Genomic DNA, 18,562 nt, shown 5'->3' with positions numbered 1-18,562 from the left:
AAAAAATTTCTTTATTGATTAAGGTATCACATATTTGTCCTCATCCCCCCATTCCCATCCCACACCCCTCCCCACACATGCCCCCACCCCCCTGTTGTCGTTAACTGCTGGTTAGGCTCATATGCTTGCACACAAGTCCTTTGGTTGATCTCTCCCCTTTACCCCCACCCTCCCCTACCTTCCCTCTGAGGCCCGACATAACTCTCAAACTTTTATCGTCACCGCGGTGAAAACTACATTTCATACTCTGACCTAAGGCTCCCTCCCATTCACACACGTCCACAATAGAACAAAAGGTTTTTTACAAAGCAAAATTTGCCTTTACTATGTACAGTATATATATTATTCTGTTACATTAGAAATGCTGATTATAACTTACTAAGTTCACCTCATGACTGCTGTTTTAAAAAACAATGGCAGAGAAATGCCTTTATGCTCTGGCTCCTATTTGTCTCTTTAGTCTAACTCCCATTCTACATCTAGTCACCCTAATTTCCTTCTGGTTCCCTCCTACACCCCACCCCACCACCCCATCCACCCCTGTATTCTGGAATGAGAATTAGATGTGATAGAAATAAATCTAGATCATTTCTACCATTCTTTGGGTCTCTGGACCTTTAATCATGGGACTTAACAAACTTTTTATTGTATTACTTCTTTCATTATATATCTTCCTTATTTTCTCTAGACTGTGAGCTTAGAGAACGTAAAGATGAAGCGTGGTTTTCTCACAGTTGTCTAGAGCCTAGTCCAGTGTCTGGCATGGGGTAGGACTCAGTAAGTGGTAAGTAGATAGTAAATGGAACCCTACTTTAAACCTCCAGTGACTTTCATTTACACTTAGAATAAAATTCAAATAGTCATTGTCATTATGGCCTACAAGGCACAACTGTGATCCCCCTACACCCCTCCTAACCCTTAAACTCATTTCCTGCTGCTCTTCACCTTGGGTTCTGAGCTCCACCCACACAGGCCTCCCTGTCCAGCACACACTCCTGTTCTCTCAAATATTTGCACGGCTGGCCTCCGCACCTCACCTGAGGTTTCTGGTTAGGTGTCCCCTCACAGAGGCCTTTCCTTACTGCCCCATCACCCTTTCCCATCTCTCAACTTTATTTTTTCATAGCACTTCCCACCATCTGGCATTATTGATTTATGTGTCCCCACACCCCATTTCCACTGTCTCCTGATGGTAATACGACTTTGGTTTTGTTCAGTGCTGTATACCCAGGGCTTAGGACAAAATATGTGTTAAATGATTAGGTTTGTTAAAATGCTAACTACTAAAACCTCTCCAGAGTGTACACTTGTATTCAAATAATAATATTAATAACAATTCTGTATGGCTTTAGAATTTACACAGTATTTCCTATACTTGATCTAATTTGGACTATTATAACTGTACTATGGAATTGGCATTGACACCTATTTTTTTTATCATTTTCCCAATGAAGTTTAAGAAGCTGAAGTTTAAAGAAATCAGTTTACTTGCTAAAGCCACAGTAATAATTGGTTAAGTCAGCACTCATTTCCGTGGGTGCCCTACTTTCACCACAGTGTAGTAGGAAGGCCAAGATGAGCAGCCCTCCTCTGCTTCCCAGCGTCCTCAGGGTCCCCTGTGAGTGGCGTGGCCCCTACCTCCCCCACCTTGGCACCATGGCAGGTGTTGACTCACTAGAGCTGGCTTCAGGTGGTGAGTGCTGGCTGAATAACTAACCATGCTGCCAACCACACTGGCTGTGAGTGCTTAGAAATAAACTCTGTTGCCTTTAACTACTTAGAAAGAATATTTGTAATATGATCCAAGTTAACATGAAAGTTTAAAAACTCGGAGAACACCAACATAATTATCCTAAATGTGGTCATTTTTTAATCCCAGACAAGTAATTCCTTAAGTTGGAATAAAGATTTTTGTAAAATTAAGTACAGAAAATGAGAAACAACCCAGTCTAGGAAGTGAGTAGATGATGCTATGTTACCAGTCTGATCTCTCCTGCCCTCAAGGATATCCCAGTGCGCAGCCTTGCCTCAATCCCAAAGGCCCACCGGAGAATGCTGACTCCGGGATAAGGCTTGGGAGAAAATGGATTTATAAGGTGGTTTAGTCTTTTCTTAGCTTAGACATCCTATATATAAAATTTCAGGTTCAGATGAAGGAAACCGAGTCTTTCCTTTGAGCCCTTTTCTGTAAACACTTGTAGTTTGGGGCCCAGTTGCACTTCACTAGACCTGGAGGTCATTCTTTGGGTGGAGCCTGTAGCCCACTGACCCTGTACTACAGGAGATCGTGTAGAGGAAGAATGCCCCAAAGAACAAGGCCATTTTCTCTTAGGCTGTTGTCACAGACTTGAGCTGAGTTGACCTATTTTTCTGCCAAAAGAATATAGAAACTCCAGCAGAGGTGGTATCATTTTCTAAGTTAGCATTTGGGAGGCAACGTGGGGAAGGCCCCAGAGTCTAGCTTCTTCTAGCGAGTTGAATTCCAGAGTCTACAGCTGTGCAGGAGGCCACGCAGTACAAATGGACATAGTTAGTTGAAGAATTCTAAGCGTCTCTTTATTGTCAGTGATGTATGGAATGAAGTGCCCTCACACTTAGTGGGTATCTCTATGCCTGGTTCTTCTTTGTTTGATACAAGCTTCCCTTCGTGGGCATCCTGACATATGCCAAAGACATGCACTGGAATGATGATGCTAAATTTCAAAGAGGACTTACTCAAGGCTGAATTGACTTTAAACAACCTAGTTTTATAGTTAAGTATATGCCTTCCTCCTTTCTCCCTAGAATGCCACTCCTTTACATCAGAACTGTGTTTCACACATCATCTTCCATAAACCCAACGGTGCCTGGTGTAGTATAAACATTCAGTAAATATTTTTTAATGACAAACTGCATCATCATCAATTACCTGTAGACTTTTACACCAGACCCCAGTGGTTTATTATTATCAAAGAGTTAGTGGGCTCACTGATTATCTGAATTATTAATTGGTTTTATGTGCATTTGTTGTGTAGGTGGTATGTAAATGACCAGGTCAAGTGACTTCTAGTTTTAAAAAGGTTTGGATCTATGATAGACTTCCTTTTTTATCTACTATAAATGTATTTTACTTGACTAGTGTTTTTGGATTAAATTTCTCAGAGCATCCCAGAAAGTATTCAGGTACAACACTGAGCCTGAAGTATAGAAGGAGTAAAAGCTGGAACTTGCTGTTGATTGAGCTGTTGCTGAAGATGAGAGGTGGCCTGGCTGTGTGGTAGGAGATGCTTGCTCTGTCCCCTCCCACTGAAGAAAGCCAACCACTTACATGTTTTGAGCACCAGACTTACTCACTCCTAATATATTTTTAAAAACCAGTGGAGGCCTACTTCTTAAAGCCTACCGTCCCTTACTCACCATTCATACTGCTAGCAAATGTAGTAAGATCAGTCATTTATTTAACTGAAGGGAAATTAATTTACAGTAAAAAAACTGCAATGGCAGCGCATAGAGATCTCTCACAGGACAATATTTTTGAGTCCTTATTGACTAGACTTCATTGTGACTTAATGAATTGTAATACTGCACAGCACTTTATCACTGGGAATGGAAGGCCCAGACTTACAGATGCTTTTGATGGAGACTGTGCTTTGCAGCTCCTGCCAAAAGCTTCTATTTAGACTCGGACAACTAGGCCCTGATTGGCTTACTCATCGAGAACCTCGAAGCATCTTGCCTGGCTAAAAGCGTTTTGTTTAGAGGGAGTGGGTCAGGAGATTAAAGCAGCTCACCCACCAGTCCCCTTCTACTAAGGGGCTCAGAGTCCTCAAAGCATTTCTCTCATTCCTCTATGAGGCATACTGTACTGCAGGAGAAAATCTGTGTGGTGTTTTCATGTCAACGAATGCAGAAATCACAAATGATGTCAGCAAAGAGGCTGGATCTATGTAGGTCAGAGGTAAGCAGGCCTCCCCTGACCAGCTCCATGATTTTACCTTATATAATAGAAAACCAGTGGGCAAATACTGGTACTGCCCTATTTATTATTACCCCTTTCAAGCAAAGTGTTTCCTACCTTATAGAGAAAAATAGAGAAAAGGAAGAAGTTCTGAGTGGAAGGACTCAGAGATTTGGGCAATAGCTCACATTCATTGAACACTTCGTAGAGAACTGTTGCATTAACTTCCTTAATATCCAAAACAACCCTGTGAGGTAGGCTGCTCTTGTGATCTGATAGACAGGAACATTGGCAGAGCTGAGATTTGAATCCGGGCAGTCTGGCTTCAGAAACTATCTGTCTTTGATTATAATTTAATTCTCAATAAATACACACCTGCCAAGTTATTCCAATTATCAAAAGAGTCTTGGAATAGACATTTTGTCCATCTACAGCTGGATTATTCCTTTCCTTTTCAGTCATTAGCACTTAATTTTACTTAAAAGTAATAGTACAGATGAAGAACAGACTAGAATAGTGTTTAAAATTAACTTCTGAAAAATCACATTTATATAAAGGAAATAAAACAGGCCAGAAATCCAAAAAAGGTGCAGCTCGTATTATTGCACTTGAATAAAATGTGCGTTTGGGGCAGCATAACACATGGGCCCACAGGCCCAGAGGAGGAGACAAGCCCAGGACAAGCTCCAGGGAGTATTCCTGGGCCCCAGGCTCTCCAGTGGCCTCAGACACATTTAACATTTCAAAACATTCCATTAGAGCTCTTTACACCAGGGACCGCTGTGTCTTTAACACGTTTTAGTTGCACCCACACTCTTTGTTTCAATCCTTGTGCAAGTTTAAGGTGCAGCTGGACCTCACATGATGGGACACCTGTTACACCAACAGCACCCAGAGCCCAGGCCACGGAGAGTAGGGAAGGAAGTGAATTTCTACTTTACACAATTTCAGGGACCAAAACTGTGGCTCTAGTTTACCCTTCAAGCACTCTTCATTTTGGTCATTTATATTGGAACATGAGCACAAGTGACAGGATACAAATCAGCACTAAAGTAATTCCTAAGCTACTGGTGGAAAATATAATTTAAATGTAAAAAGTCCCAGCCACATTCTTGGAGTAGCATAACTGTATGTATAAGAAAAAGGCTGTAAACTTATAGAAAAGATGAACTCTTGACTTCTTAAAAAAAAATTGATTTTGCCCTTCCCTTGAGTGTTAAACAGAAAAATGTAAACCAGTGGACCTAGTTACCAAAACACACTTGTCCTCTTAAGCCAAGGAGCGACCTTAAAGTTCGGCCTCAGCTAGTTTTATCTTCAAGTTTTCTCTGAGTTTGTCCACGAACTGAAATGTATTCAAGGAGTCAGAACATTGGGTAAACCTTTAATGCAGCCAAGTCCTTGGCCGTGAAGCTGGCCTCGATGTTCTCAACACAGACATCTTCCAAAGCCTTTGCAAAGAAGCCGAGCTCTTTGCTGTTACCAAGCTCAGCTCAGTGGGCTAGCCCTCTGGTCCAGGCAGAAATGGGAGCAATGGGATTGGTAGATGCGGAAGTGACGTGCTACAGTCCCATGGGCAGCCTCTGTTTCTGCCGTCTTACCATCTGAACAAATCAGCACGCTGGTCTTCATGCCAAGAGAGCCATAACCTTGGGCCACAGAATCGGACTGTACGGCGCCATCATAGTTTTGATTTTTTAATTTATTATTTTTTTAAATTTAATAAATCTTTATTGTTCAGATTATTACAATTGTTCCTCTTTTTCCCCCCATAGCTCCCCTCCACCCGGTTCCCACCCCACCCTCTGCCCTTACCTCCCCCCCACTCTCCTCATCCATTGGTGTACGATTTTTGTCCAGTCTCTTCCCGCACCCCCCACACCCCTTTCCCCCCAATAATTGTCAGTCCACTCCCTTTCTATGCCCCTGATTCTATTATATTCACCAGTTTATTCTGTTCATCAGATTTTTTATTCACTTGATTTTTAGATTCACTTGTTGATAGACATGTATTTGTTGTTCATAATTATTATCTTTACCTTTTTCTTCTTCCTCTTCTTAAAGAATAACTTTCAGCATTTCATATAATACTGGTTTGGTGGTGATGAACTCCTTTAGCTTTTTCTTATCTGTGAAGCCCTTTATCTGCCCTTCAATTTTGAATGATAACTTTGCTGGGTAGAGTAATCTTGGTTGTAGGTTCTTGCTTATTCATCACTTTGAATATTTCTTGCCACTCCCATCTGGCCTGCATAGTTTCTGTTGAGAAATCAGCTGACAATCGTATGGGTGCTCCCTTGTAGGTAATTAACTGTTTTTCTCTTGCTGCTTTTAATATTCTCTCTTTGTCTTTTGCTCTTGGCATTTTAATTATGATGTGTCTTGGTGTGGTCCTCTTTGGATTCCTTTTGTTTGGGGTTCTGTGCACTTCCTGGACTTGTAAGTCTATTTCTTTCACCAGGTGGGGAAGTTTTCGGTCATTATTTCTTCAAATAGGTTTTCAGTATCTTGTTCTCTCTCTTCTTCTGGCACCCCCATAATTCGGATGTTGGTACGCTTGAGGTTGTCCCAGAGGCTCCTTACACTATCTTCAAATTTTTGGATTATTTTTTCTTTTTGCTTTTCCAGTTGAGTGTTTTTTGCTTCTTTGTATTTCAAATCTTTGACTTGATTCTTGCGGTCCTCTAGTCTGCTGTTAGGTCTCTGTATAATATTTTTTATTTCAGTCAGTGTATGTTTAATTTCTAGTTGGTCCTTTTTCATATCCTCGAGGGTCTCACTAAATTTATCAGCCTTTTCTAGGAAATTCTTGAAAAACCTTATAACCGTGGTTTTGAACTCTATATCCAGTCGTTTGCTTTCCTCCATTTCTTTCATTTGTGATCTGTTTTTTTGTCTCCACATTTTCGCTGCTTCCCTGAGTTGGTAGAGTAGCTTTGTGTGGTAGGTGTCTTATAGGGCCCAGTGGCTCAGCCTCCCCCAGTTACCTGAGGTGGACACCTTTGTGGACTGTATGCACAGCCTTGTTGTAGTTAAGTCTTGATTGTTGTTGGTATCACTGGGAGGAATTGAGCTCCAGAGGCCAATTGGCTGTGAGGATCAGCTGTGTCTATGCCAGGAGACCTTCTGTGCTGAAGACACCCTTATGAGACAAAACTTGCAAAACTGCAAAAGCCTCTGTGCTCAGCTTGGATGGGGTGGAGTCTCAGGGCAGAGCAGACAGCCTTGGCTTTCTGTCATCCCTGCCCTATGAGGCCCCTGGGTCTCAGTGTCCCTCGGTAATCACTGCAAGCACCTCTGAGAGAAAGCCGCCCTCGAGTTTCACCCGCTGCCAAGACAGTACAGTTTCTCCCCGAATGAATCTGGGTTCCCAGAAACTCGCCCGGAACTGGAGTTCAGCACAGTCGGGAGCTTCCGTCTCCCTCCCACTTTAGAAAGCCAGCCGCGCACTCAGCCGCCCGTGCACTCAGCAGTCAGTCCTCTCTGCACGCGCGCCTCCGGACCTCTGCCTTCCGCAGCTCCCGAGTCTCAGTGTGCTTTCTCTTTTCCTGACAGTCCAGATTCCCCCCGAATGAGTCTGGGTTCCCAGAGTCTCGCCCGGGACTGGAGTTCAGCGCAGTAGGGAGCTTCCGTCTCCTTCCCGCTTGAGAAAGCCAGCCGTGCACTCAGCTGCCCGTGTACTCAGCCGCCTGTGCACTCAGCAGTCAGTCCTCTCCGCACGGGCGCCTCTGTACCTCAGCCTTTTGCCGCTCCTCTGAGTCTCACTGTGCTTTCCTCTTTCCTTCTAGTTGTAGAATTTCCACTCAGCCAGCTTTCCTGTGGTTCTGGATGGTGTCTGTTTTGTCTTTTAGTTGTAGTTTTGATATTGTTGTGCGAGGCAGCAGTTTAGGTGTTTACCTATGCCGCCATCTTGGTTTCTCCGCCATCATAGTTTTTATAGGCCCCAATGAAGCCTCCCTCTGACTTCATGGCTTGGGCCCCCATGTGGCCTCACACTGCGATTTGTACTGCTTGTCATAGATCTGAAAGATGTCTTTAAAACTCCCATCATATTTCTTTAGAATAGTATTTTTGGTGCTCAGCTACAAAGGCCCACTCTTAGAGCCATCTGGAAAGAACTGTGTGTGAACTCTTGGATTGACTTATCTTGATTGTACATTCCCATGGCAACACCACCCCCCTCTTCGAAGTTATGTACCAGGTATGTCTTTTTTTGTGATCCATCACTTGGTGTGTAGGTTATCTCTACTTTTGCAGGCCCAGGAACAACAAAATCAGTTGTTCTGTACTGATCCCCATATGCATGACGGCCTATGATGATGGATTTTACCATCTGCTCACAAGCCAGGGGGATATTTTTGCAGATAATAGCTTCCCTGAAAACATTCCCAGAATATTCCGGATGATGCCATTTGGCGACTTCCACATCTGTTTCAACTTCCACTCTTCAACCCTCTTCTCATCAGGGGTGATGGTGCCACACTGGACACCAGCGTTATACTTTACAGCGTCTGCGGCCCCCTGCCTGAATCATAGCTGTGCAGGTCCTGTTCCACAAGGAGAAATGAGTTTTTCTTTAATCAATTTCCAAATGGTTCGTGTCATAGCATCTCCTTGCATCTCCACCACTGAACCACCATAGATTTTTTTTTAATAATTTATTTATTTATTTTTTTTGCATTTTTTTATTAAGGTATTATATGTGTACATATCTTACCATTGCCCCCCCCCCACCCCACACCCATACATGCCCTCACCCCCCAGAGTTTTGCGTCCATTGGTTATGCTTATATGCATGCATACAAGTCCTTCGTTTGATTTCTTATCTCCCCCACACCATAGATTTTTTGAGACATTTTGACTTCACTAAACCTTTACAGCGAGTCAACTTCCAATCACTCCAATTCCTCTCAGTCTTGTAGACTCATCGAGTGCAGCTTATCTCCTGCAGGGGTAGGTGCACTGGAGATGCTCCAGAGTGAGGCTGGCATAGCCACTCACCATTCACTCATAAGCGCAGGCCGCTGGGTCCCAGCTGTTCTGGCGTCAGACACAGCCTCCAAGAAACCATGGACAGGCAAGCAGGCGAGCAGCTTTTCCTCTTCCCGGCTTTTTTCTGGATTATTTCTTGAAAAAAATTAGTATCTAGTAAAACTGAGCCAGAATTTTGTTCATTTGAAATTAGGACTTAAAAATATATTTGAATAATGCTATGATAGTATATGCAACAAGCTTTTATTTAAAAAGTGTGAGCTGCAAATTGGAAAGCCTGTGGTGTAACAGTGTGGCTCAGTGCTAGAGGTAGATATTGACAGCACCAGCATTTCAGCCAGCATCTCCTAACTTTGGGTCATAATTCTGACAACATTACAGCCACCTAGAAAAACTGTTAAAAATTAGGAAAGTTCAAGAAATAGGTGTTATTTTCTAATAAATTGAGATACATGAGTCAAACATTTGTTTTCTCCTCAGTCTGTCTCAGGTTGATACACTGTGAAAACCAAAGAGCAAGCCTCTCAGCCTGTTTATTGATTCCTAAAGAAGCTTTTCTTAGCAGCTCCATCTTCATTTGCTAAGTTGTGCCACGCCATCTCCCTTTTGCTTCTGTTCATCCACAGAAAATGGCTCACAGGATGTAGTTATAAGGAATTTTATTTCTATTCCAGAACATTCTGATAACAATTTGCAGGAAATGGTGGTCTTGGGATTTGTATTTAAATCAAGAAATCTCCACTTTCTTGTCTGATCTCTCGCTGATTATCCTTCTAGGAATTTTACTGAGTACTTCAGTCCTGGGACTCCCATTCTTTCCCCAAAAGAACTGAAAACAAAAGGTTTCAAAATAAGGCATTTTATTCCTCAGTGCCATTGTGTTAGTGGAACTGATACAGATGTGCTTATTTTATAGATGTGCTTATTTTATAGATGTGCTTATTTTATCGATGTGCTTATTTTATGAGTCACATCTTACTGTAACCAGCACTATTATGGATTAAGTTCCATTACAATCATTTCCCAGATTGTGTATTTTCTTTGTTTAGGTGAAGCTGTAGTATTGACTATTACTGCAAATAAAGTCCCTTAACTTGCAAGTTAGAAATGCTTAATATAGTTCTAGTGTGTCCGTCATGTATCAAATTTAATTCATAGAGCAAAAATCAACCAATCCCCACAACACCATTGTTCTAACAATATCCAATATAACAAAATTTTTATTGTTAACAACAATGAAAAAAACCCTGGTATTTTGTATATTTTTGTATTTAACATTTATGCGATCTCTGAATTCATCTATAGGATAGCACACTCAGTGTGTGTTATTTATACATAGAAATGTCTTATTTCAAGACCATTGGTCTGTGTTGTTTAGGTTTTAAATAGTCACTGTGTAACATAGGTTTGACCTCAGCAGACAGCTGACAATGACAGGGTTTCCTTGGGCATATTAAAAATGTCATTTCCAGCCGAAACCGGTTTGGCTCAGTGGATAGAGCGTCGGTCTGCGGACTGGAAGGTCCCAGGTTCGATTCCGGGCAAGGGCATGTACATTGGTTGCGGGCACATCCCCGGTAGGGGGCGTGCAGGGGGCAGCTGGTTGATGTTTCTCTCTCATCGATGTTTCTAGCTCTCTATCCCTCTCCCTTCCTCTCTGTGAAAAATCAATAAAATATATATTTTTTTAAAAAAGTCATTTCCAGAGCTTAGTCCACAGCAGTGAGGATTCTAATCTGGCCAGCTTCTTACCGAAAGAAGGTGTCTTGCCAGTTCGATTCCCAGTCAGAGCACATTTCTTATTGATTTACTTTTTCATTTTTTATATAGGGATCATGACAAAATAGTCACACTATTTTAACCATGTTATAACAGGATCTGACCATTATGACAAACTTTATTTTCTTTTCATTAAGAAAAACAGCATGTTTTGTGCATGGTTTTTCTTTTTGGAAAAGGCAGATAGCATTAAAGAGGAACTCTGGGTCACAAACATTTGTAAGTCTAGAATATATAAAGGAAATGCGTACCCTCTTACCAAAGCTGTGTTGCTCCATCATTGCAACCATGTGTCAGTCGTGTTCTGTGTGTCTGCTATACTAGTGTCCGTTCTCCCCAGACTGGTACTTGAGCTGGATAAAATGAATGGATAAGAGATTCAAGCAGTTTATCACACAGTGTCCTTGTTCTGCAAAGTCTAAGACTTCAGTTCCATTTTTTTTTTTTTAATTACTCATTTTCCAGGGAAACATGTTTTAGAGATTTAATAGCCAGTTTACTTTGGTTTTCTTTTTGGATTTTGAGATTTGAGAAAAATAGAGCCCTCTTTGAGATTTGAATTGCTCTGGAGAATTAAACATTATTAAGAAGTTTGTTAAAATTATTGAAAATAAAGAACTCTTGGGCTAAGTGTTTGGAATTACCTTTGAACACCTAGTATTTATTAGAATGAGTACACTTTCCTCCAAGCACCTGTGAGAAACCTGGCTGATTGCTTCTTGCTTGCATTCTTCCCGTGTCGCCTGGCCATAGATGTCTTCTGTTTCCCTAGCCGTTTATGTGTCAGAAAGAATCTGTGACTCCACTTCTTTCAGACCATCCTCTGCCCACAGAGCTGGAAATGACTGCTTTGCTATGTCCCATACTTAGGCATCCCATGAAGGGCTTAAGGGACAGTTGGCATTCCCTCCATTATAGGATCAGCCTTCCTGGAATTGTCACTTAGCCCTTCCCCTAGTCTGTGATTCCTCGATTGGGGAAGCCTGTTTTCAGCCTTCCATCACAGTCTTCCTCACCATGCAACAAGCCGAGTACGAAGCGAAGTGCTCTCTTTTGTAGTGCACTTAGTTCTCCCCATTGTGTTCCTGCCTTCTCTGTCTATCTTAGTCCAACTTGCCATCTTCCCTTAACATGTTTTCTAGCTAGTTCACACTCTGCTATGAATTTGCATAGAGCCCGTTTTTTATTAATTTGGCTTGTAGGTGACTCTACCATGATGAAACCTGTGGATATTACATGGCATTTGATCTGTCAGGAGAGGAATGAAATTGATTTAATTTGTTCTTACTAAGATACTTGAGGATGCACGGGTAGGGTCCCTAGGCCTGGCCGGTGATCAGGCCAATCTGTGGAGTGACCAGCAGGGTGATCGGGAGGCCCCTGCTGGCACCCACCTTGGCTGGCCTGGGACCTGCGGGCTGGGGGCAGCTCTTGCGTTGAGCATCTGCCCCCCTGGTGGTCAGTGTGCGTCATAGCGACCGGTCGTTCCGCTGGTCGGTTGATTTGCATATTATATAGGATGCTGGCTACTACTTAAAACATCAATAATTAACTTATTTTAGGCATTAGATGGGTTAAGAACTCATAAGACTGACCAGAATTTATATCCTGGTCAAGTTTCTTCACTTCTCTGATTTTAAATTTATTTTTCTATAAAATTGATATAATGAATTATAAGAGTTGGTGTATGAAGTAAATGCTTAATTTTTTAAAAATATATTTTATTGATTTTTTACAGAGAGGAAGGGAGAGGGATAGAGAGTTAGAAACATCGATGAGAGAGAAACATCGATCAGCTGCCTCCTGCACACCTCCTACTGGGGATAGGAACATCTGGGTACCTTGATGTGCCCACAACCAAGGTACATGCCCTTGACTGGAATCAAACCTGGGACCTTTCAATCCACAGGCCGACGCTCTATCCACTGAGCCAAACCGGTCAGGGCGTAAATGCTTAAATTAAATGAACTTTAAAAGTTTCACACTGAAAGGTTGCCAGTTCAATTCCTAGTCAGAGCACATGCCCAGGGCTCAATCTCCGGTAGGGGGCGTACAGGAGGCAGCCATCGATGTTTTGCTCTCACATCAATGTTTCTCTCTCTCTCTCTCTCTCTCTCTCTCTCTCCCCTCTCCCTCCCTTGCTCTCCCTTCCTCTTTCTCTAAAAGTCAACTTTAAAAATCTTTTTTAAAAAAGTTTAGCACTCTGTCTAGCATATAAGTGTTCAATAAATATTAATAATTATTAAATAATATATTTGAAGAATTGTTCTTTTAATCTTTCATCTCCTCCTTCCCTATGTTTCTTTTTATTTTTTTCTCTGTGTCTTTCACTCTTACTCTCTTAACTTGCTGAAGATGTATTATTAACACTTTCAGTTAAATCCACAGGATTTATGTAGAATACTTACCTGCCAAACGTCTTGGTTTATTGTATCCTAGCCTTAATGCTATAGCTATGCCCATATCCAGCTGCCTCCTCAAGTGGTAATCTGACTGACAGATTATTCTATTTAGCCTCAGCAAAGATCAGTAAGCAAGTATCCTCCGTACAAGACAAAGAATTCTAAAGCCTTGGGAATCATCTGATCCAGGCTTTTCTCCTAAAAGAGTGCCTCATCTCAGTCTCCTGTGAAATGATAGTTGTCTGGTTTTTCTAGCTTGAAGCATGGAGAATGCTTATTCAGTGGCAGATTCTTAGACTCCAATTGTTGAAGTTGTTTGAAGGAATTGTAGCAGTTGTCATCTATTCCTGTATTCCTGTAACTGGCATGTTGAGGGCCTGCTGCCTTCCAGGTCTCATAGTAGGCCCCGGGGGTAGACAGCTCAGTGAAAGTCTCCAATCTTGAAGGACTCCCAGTTCTCCTCTCACCTAATGCTAGAAGGCCTTCTGTGACAAATGCCAACCTGGGATCAAACATTTCCAGTGATAATAAGCACGCTGTTTCACAGAATAAATCACTCTCTTTTCACGTGGTTTGTATAGTTGGAGTTCATTCTATCCAGTTGTTTCTGGACTCGGTTTTTCATGTGAAATCCTGCTCCGAACACCTGTCTGTGAATTGGATGCAATTAGCTGTGCTCCGGGTGTGGCCCTGCCCACTTGTCCACCCTCTCTCCTTCCTTAAGAGGCCCACTCAGATCCTTACTGAGGACCCTGGCCTAGTTGTTCGGATAAACTCTAATAATTAGAAAGACGTTTCCTTATTTGAACTTGTTACTTCCTAATTATTCCAGGTTCAGGCCCCTGGAGCAGCAGCACAGTGTAAATCCATTTTGTCTCTCTCTTTTTAAAAAATATATTTATATTGATTTCAGAGAGGAAGAGAGAGAGAGATAGAAACATCAATGATGAGAGAGAACCATTGATCGGCTGCCTCCTGCATGCCCCCTACTGAGGATCGAGCCTACAACCCGGGCATGTGCTCTTGAGTGGAATCAAACCCAAGACCCTTCAGTCCACAGGCTGACGCTCTATCCACTGAACCAAGCCGGCTAGGGCCATTTTGTCTCTTTTATAAAACTCCTCCATGTGCTTGGATAGCTAGCATGCTCCCTCCTGCCTACACCTCTTCTCAGGCTAAATCAGCCTCACTGCCTGGCACCTTACTGCGGGGGCGTGATTTTACGGTTTTAGTCTGGGAATTCTTTAAGTGATGCTACTTCTTCTTCCAGCCTGGACACTGGAGACAGACTTGTATCTTAGGAGAATTTGAAGTTGGTTTTTAATTCCCCTTCCCCATCCTTTATTTTTCACCCCCTCAGTCCAAATATTTCAACCTCTTAGAGAAAGTTGTTTATTATCAAGGTCAAAAGAGAAAAAGAGAAGTGAAAGACTTGGCCTTCTTAATGCACACACAGCAGCTCTCTCCACAGTCGTCCTGGTGTCTGGGAGCACGTCGGGCAGGGCAGGGCAGGCCTGAGCCGCATCCCCTGGTTTGCACGCCCTGGGTGGATCAGCTTTCACGGCCCACAGTGATTTTCACCGAGGAGGCGAGAGACGCTGGGCTCTCGTGAGCTGCCCCTCTGGCATGCACAAGCTGAGCAGCATATTCCTGCATTGCCCAGCATGCTTCCCCCTCGTTCATACCAAAGGCGCTGCCTCTTGGGCGGGAACAAGTGATAGAGCCATTTTTGACATTAAAATAGAGTACTTCTTGGCTTCTGGAAAAGTTGATCATTTGGTTGATTCTGTTAGGTTTGTGAGCATTTTATTCCCTTTGTTTTCACTCTCTTCCCATGTTTTATGTAGAATGGTGCATTCAAATCTAGTTTGAATTTAATTTCATGAGCTATGTATGACACTTAGGAAGTAAGAGTTGATAATAACTGTTGAGCTTTCTGCATTTTGTTGTATTTTCCAATCTGTGCAACATATGAAAGGGCTTAGCTTTCGTCCCTTTACATGCTGGATATTATGTAGGGCAGACGAGGTAAAAGCTGTTGTCTTTCGGTATTGCTACTGCAACCAGGACTCTTAACCTGGGACTTGTAAACCTGAAGACAATCTGTGGCATTTCTCCTGGGCTCCTTGAATAGCCTAAAGTTATATTCCCATTTTTGTATATAAATTCTTGTTTGCATTTTTCTGGAGATTTTTCAAGGCATCTGAGACCAAAAATGTGGTACAGATGACTAGATGGAAGTTTCAAGATCCTGCAATTGAACTAGATAAGTTTTCTAATCAGGACATATTATGGTGGTGTTGATTTATTTTATATTGAAGGAAATTGTCATTAAAAATTTGTTGTAGCCCTAGCTGGTCTGGCTCAGTGGATAGAGCATCTGCCTATGGACTGAAGGGTCCCAGGTTCAATTCCCGTCAAGGGCTGTACCTTGGTTGCAGGCTCAATCCCCGGCCCTGATTGGGGCGCCTGGGAAGGCAGCCAGTCGATATGTCTCTCTCTCATCAGTGTTTCTCTTTCTCTGTCTCTGTCTCTCTCCCTTCCACTCTTTCTGAAAACCAATGGGAAAATATCCTTAGGTGAGGATTAACAAATAAATAAATATATATATATATATATATATATATATATATATATATATATATATATACATACACACATACATATACACACACACACACACACACACATATACATACCTACACACATATGTATATGTATATATATGTGTGTGTGTGTGTATATGTATGTATATATGTATATATTTGTTTTAAACCAAGCTTATAATTGAACGTCATTCTGCCTTGGTCTTTGAATCAGGAGCAACGTGGTGACCTTTTATGCATGAAATGCTGCACAAAAACCAGAAGGAGACGGAAGAGCACCACCTAGAGGCCCTAAAAAGTTTCACATATTTGGAATCAGGCCCAGGCCTTCTCCCTGCACAGGGGTCTTTAGCTTTAGTAACTTTCTAAATTAAGGACATTGTTTTTCCACAAGTAATTACAGACCATAAAGGTGTGTGTTGGTGATATTTATAACCCATTTAGATGCTACAATTGTGGGGTCTATTCTTGCTACTTTGAAACATAATTTTAATAGAAGCTTAATGTTGTAGATAGCATTTCCTCTATTTCTTAGGGCTGTAGGAACTTCAGGCTTTAGAATCTACATTGCATTTGAATATACTTTTAATAACAAATTAATGCCTGCTAAAATCATTTTAATATAGGGATTTTACTTTGTTGTATTTTCTAAGTTAGACTAAATTAAAAATTAAGAGCAATTTGCCTTAATTACTCTTTGTATTCCTTTCAAGATGGTGATATAGAATAGTGTTTGCCAAATGTTGCAGAAATTGTGGGGTTGCAGAGTTTAATTCACTCTGAAAAAATAGACAAGCAGAATTTATATCCAATGTAAAGATGTCTAACAGGGAAGTCAAGAATAGCGCTCAAGTCCCAGCTCTGCCATTACTTTGCAATGTTGAGTTTGTTAACTTGTTTCTTCTTCGTTTATAAATGGTGCTGATAATAGTATCTAATTTAAAGTTGTTGTGAAGATTAAATGAAATACAGTTAGTAATCATAGTACCTTATATATAAAAAGTCTTTTAAAATTAGCAGTAGTTTATTATTGTTAGTATCACTGGCCAGTTTTGTTTTCAGGACAGTTATAATGAAATAGAAACAAAAATTTTTTTAACCTATATCTTATAGACTTTTATAGTTTAAAAAACATTTTCACAAATACAATCTTCTTTGGTTAGAGTAAGTAGTCAATACATGTTTATTTGTTCATACAGTCAGTAGCTATGTTTTCAGCTCCTGTAGATGTAAATAACCATGGTTGGTATTAGCGGGTTGGTACTGAAAACAGCATAGGAAAGACGTGGACCTTACATTGTGGTGAGAGAGTTCGACAATAGACAAGTAACTAACTAAATAAAATTATTTCACAAAGAAGTCATTAGTGTGAAGAGAACTAGTGTGATAGAATAGATAGTGACTGGAGGCCTAGTTTAGGTGGCCAGGGAAGAGCTTCTGAACAAGAGACATTTAAGTTCTTACCCAAATGACAAGGAGCCAACCATGTGAAGGTCAGAGGGGCAGCCATTGCAGCTAAGGGAAACAGCAAGTGCAGAGGCCTTCGGTGCAGTATGTTAAGCATGCGCACAGACTAGGAAGCACGCCAGTGCAGCTGGACGGGGCTCCGTGCACCAAGGGGAGATGGCAGGCGATGAGGTCAGAGACGGAAGCTGAAGACTGTAGGCCCAGGACTTCATAGTTTATTCTGAGGGTTATGGGAAGAGTTTGGGGAATTGTAGGCAAGGTAGTAATGTGCCCAGATTTATGTTTTAGAAATAGCTTTTCAATGGAGTAAGAATGGAAGCAGGAAAACCATATAGGAAACTTTTGCAATAGTCTAAGTGAGAGATGATGGTATCTTGGATGAAGATGTTGAAAGAATGGTTCAGAAGTTTGGGTCCTGCCTGCAGCTATGTAGTACAGAGGCAGTATGGTTTGAAATCTGACTTACCATGTGAGCCTGGACAAGTGTATTAACTTCTCTGTGCCTGATTTTTACCATCTCTGAAATGGGAATGGCTATAATACCTTCCTCCTAGGATTGCTATCAGGATTAAATGAGAAAATCGTAATTGTAAAGTGCTCAGAAGTGTTAACACTGTTTTTATCATCATCATCACCATCACCACCTTTATCACAGGCACTACTCCCACATCATCCTCAGCACCCTCAACTTACAGATGAGAAAACTCAGAGGATGGTTTTGAAATAGAAATATAAGCTTCTTGATTTTGAATCTATTATTCTTTGAGCAATATGTTATGTAGTCTGAGCTCCCAGAGCAAAACAGCTGTTGATGTGAATCTCTAGCTCAGATTCCAGTTGTGTGCACCTGTGAATGGTGAAACACCATTGAGAAAATTGCAGAGCTCACAGGGAGTCCTGGTGTGTGCTAGGGAGACATCTGGTGCGTGCCGCTCCTCCATGCTTGAACCATTAGAAAGTCTTATTCCCTGAGTTTGAAGAGAGGTTTGGTCTCCTGAAGTCAGAGCATGAGTGTGCACATAACAATACATGTAGGAGGAAAGAACTCACTATTCTGAGGACCTTATACTACACTGAATGTCTTTCAAGGACATTCATCGCCTCATTAATTGTGTTAAATGGGGCCATACATAATATAAATAAATGAAATCTATGGATTATCCTGAGACTTTTTCTAATCAGACTTTTAGTGAAGGTATTAACCAGCCTACCAGATTTGAATTTCTCTTTTCTCTACCTCTTTCCGCCTTTGCCAGTCCCTCTGGAGTAAGCAATGACATAGGTAAGGATCAAGGAGCAAGAGAGACAAATGAGAAGCAAGGAACTTGAAAATCTCCCTACTCACCTTGCCTCGCTGGGGGCACCACTGCTACCGCCAT

At 41.6% G+C, this 18,562-nt stretch overlaps 1 protein-coding gene and 1 pseudogene across 3 annotated transcripts in view; one reads left to right on the top strand and one right to left on the bottom strand.

Annotated features, from left to right (window-relative positions):
* Positions 1–18,562, top strand: part of SIK3 (SIK family kinase 3) — a gene marked incomplete at its 5' end in the record, with an annotated part of 279,640 nt that overhangs the window by 224,999 nt on the left and 36,079 nt on the right. The gene's annotated exons all lie outside the window — the stretch shown is intronic.
* LOC307109278 (isocitrate dehydrogenase [NADP] cytoplasmic-like) lies at positions 5,710–18,562 on the bottom strand (annotated as a pseudogene). Its single transcript has 2 exons — positions 18,529–18,562; positions 5,710–8,583 (listed from the first exon to the last, which is right to left on the bottom strand). The product of its transcript is annotated as an isocitrate dehydrogenase [NADP] cytoplasmic-like (transcript).

This window comes from Cnephaeus nilssonii (assembly GCF_951640355.1).
Source record: "Cnephaeus nilssonii genome assembly, chromosome: 13".
Classification (NCBI taxonomy): Eukaryota; Metazoa; Chordata; class Mammalia; order Chiroptera; family Vespertilionidae; genus Cnephaeus; species Cnephaeus nilssonii.
This window is presented reverse-complemented; position numbering and strand designations above follow the sequence as displayed.